The 2,578-nt window shown below is 39.0% G+C and overlaps 1 pseudogene; it reads left to right on the forward strand.

Annotated features, from left to right (window-relative positions):
* Positions 1 to 218: 218 nt before the first annotated feature.
* Positions 219 to 2,578, forward strand: LOC145602127 (lysM domain receptor-like kinase 4 pseudogene; annotated as a pseudogene).

The raw sequence follows: 2,578 nt of genomic DNA on the forward strand, positions 1-2,578 counted from the left end.
TTTTCTAACTTGCAAGAAATAGAATGTTTTAAATTTCTTTTCTTTTATTTTTTTGATTATTTGTGAAACTTGTCCCTTTGTGATGCTAAAATCTTCTACCATAGGAGTATCTTTACAAATCTGTCTTCTGTAGTTGACTATTGACTTCAATACATGACCACATATGAGTTTTCCTTTCAAATTTTGCTTCTTTTTTTATTTTTATTAATTTTTTTGGGTGAAGATAGTCAAACAGCAACTTCCCTCAGCTTTCCTACATAAGTTTCAACATATTCTCATTGTGGTGAGTGTAAGTTTGCTTTCCACTCACAGTAAACCCACTTAAAAGAAAAGATTGCTACATTTAGCAATTACCATACCATATATTCCCATTCTATATCAACCTCTCACTATCTCAGCCTCTCCTAATTAAATCCAAATGGCTTTTCCTTCATTCATTTTCGCCTTCTTTTTCTCAATCTTCTACTTCTACTTCCCCTGTTTGATCACAGCCCAGCAGCCTTATGCCGGGAATGTGTGCCGTCGGAATGAGTCTTCTGCCCTTGGATACACCTGCAATGGTGTGAACCGATCTTGCAAAACTTTTCTCATATACCGGACTCAACTTCCCTACAACACCGTCTCTTCCATCGCCTCTCTTTTTTCTGTCAATGCATCTCAGATATCCGCTTTCAATAAAAACATTGCGGAAAATATGGCCTTGGCAACAAACACCAAGGTGATCATTCCAGTGACATGTTCCTGTGTTGGTAGTTTCTACCAAACGAACACCACTCATGTTGTTCGAACTGGTGATACTTACTACTTGCTAGCTAACAAAACCTTTGAAGGGTTGACTACTTGCAGGGCCATCCGAGCTCAGAAAGTCAGTCCAAATATAGTTAATATATACCCTAATGAAAATCTTACTATACCTCTTAGGTGTGCTTGTCCTACTAGGAGGCAACTTAATTTAGGGATCAAGTATCTTGTGAGCTTTGTGATCCAGCCAAGCAATACTGGTATTGGGGCTATTGCTACGTACTTTGGAGCTGACGTTGGACAAACTCTCGAGGCCAATGGAAAATCCGAGCAGGATGATGTTATCAACCCTTTCACAACCCTTCTTATTCCGTTACAGACCCCACCAAATGTTTCTAAATTGGAGTATCCTCCTTACGTACCACCCCCAACATCTTCTCCAGGTTCCTTTCCTTCTATAGAAACACCATTACCAATGTTGTCTAGTGGGCATTCGAAAAAGAAATGGGTTTATTTCGGGTTAGGGGCAGTTGCTGGGGGTGTGTTTATTTTAGTGGTAGGGTTAATGACTTTCTTTATGCTGCCAAGGATGTGTATGAGGAAAAAAATTGATCCAAATACACAAAACCTTGAAGCACAAGGAAAGGCTATAGTGAATCAGGCGCCAGAGAAAGAATCCCTCGAGTTTCTTGAGAGTATAACTAGAATAGCTTCCCTAAAAGTGTATAGCTTCACAGACTTGCAGGCAGCGACAGAGAATTTCAGCTCTGATCATTGGATTAAAGGATCAGTATACAGGGGAAATATTAGCGGTGATGAAGTGGTTATTAAGAAGATGGATGGAGATGTCAGCAAAGAGATTAGTGTATTAAAGAAGATCAACCATTTCAACCTCATCAGGTTGCTGGGGGTTTGTTTTGATGACGGGGTTTGGTACTTTGTGTATGAATATGCAAGCAACGGACCATTGAGGGATTGGATTTTTCAAGTCAACCCTGATGGAAAAACCTTAAGTTGGGGGAAGAGAATCCAGGTGGCTTACGATGTTGCCACCGGGCTTAACTATCTTCATACCTATACAAACCCGTCACACATTCACAAGGATTTAAGGAGCAGCAATGTTCTTCTGAATAATGAGTTCAGGGCAAAAATTGCCAAATTTGGTCTCTCAAGACCAATCAAAGGCAATGATGGTCATTTTACATTAACTAATCATATTGTGGGTACAAAGGGGTATTTGGCTCCTGAGTATTTGGAGAACGAAGTAGTCTCTCCCATGCTTGATGTTTATGCCTTTGGTGTTTTGCTGTTAGAGATGCTAACTGGAAAGGATGTTGCAAGTCTTTATGAAGGGGTTAAGATTCATTTATCCGAAATTTTAAGTCCTGTGCTGAGTGAGGATGGGATTTCGAACTTGAAAGAATTTATGGATTCTTCGCTTGGGGAGGATTACCCTACTGATATTGCATATACTATGTTTGTGCTAGTTGATAGTTGCTTGAGAAAAGATCCAGGAAAACGCCCTTTTATGGATGAAATTGTGCAGATTTTATCAAAAACCTTGACAACCTCACTGATCTGGGGTTCCAGTACATCTGCTAGTGTCTTAAGCTTATGACAATCTGAAGAGTGAAGACTAGGTTTTTTTTTTTTTTTTTTTTTTTTTGCAGCGCTTGTTGCAAATCACCCTTTTTACCCCCATCTTACATTAGATTTAAGCTTCTTTCCGTTTTTTTAGGTGAATATTTGGTACTTTTTTGACAGAAGGATGCTTATGTAAAACGATCCAAAAATTTTATTTTAAGGTTTTCTTATGTTGCTATGAAGTGTGTGCAAG

The sequence above is a fragment of the Chenopodium album genome, chromosome 21 (assembly GCF_948465745.1).
Source record: "Chenopodium album chromosome 21, dcCheAlbu1.1, whole genome shotgun sequence".
Lineage (NCBI taxonomy): Eukaryota > Viridiplantae > Streptophyta > Magnoliopsida > Caryophyllales > Amaranthaceae > Chenopodium > Chenopodium album.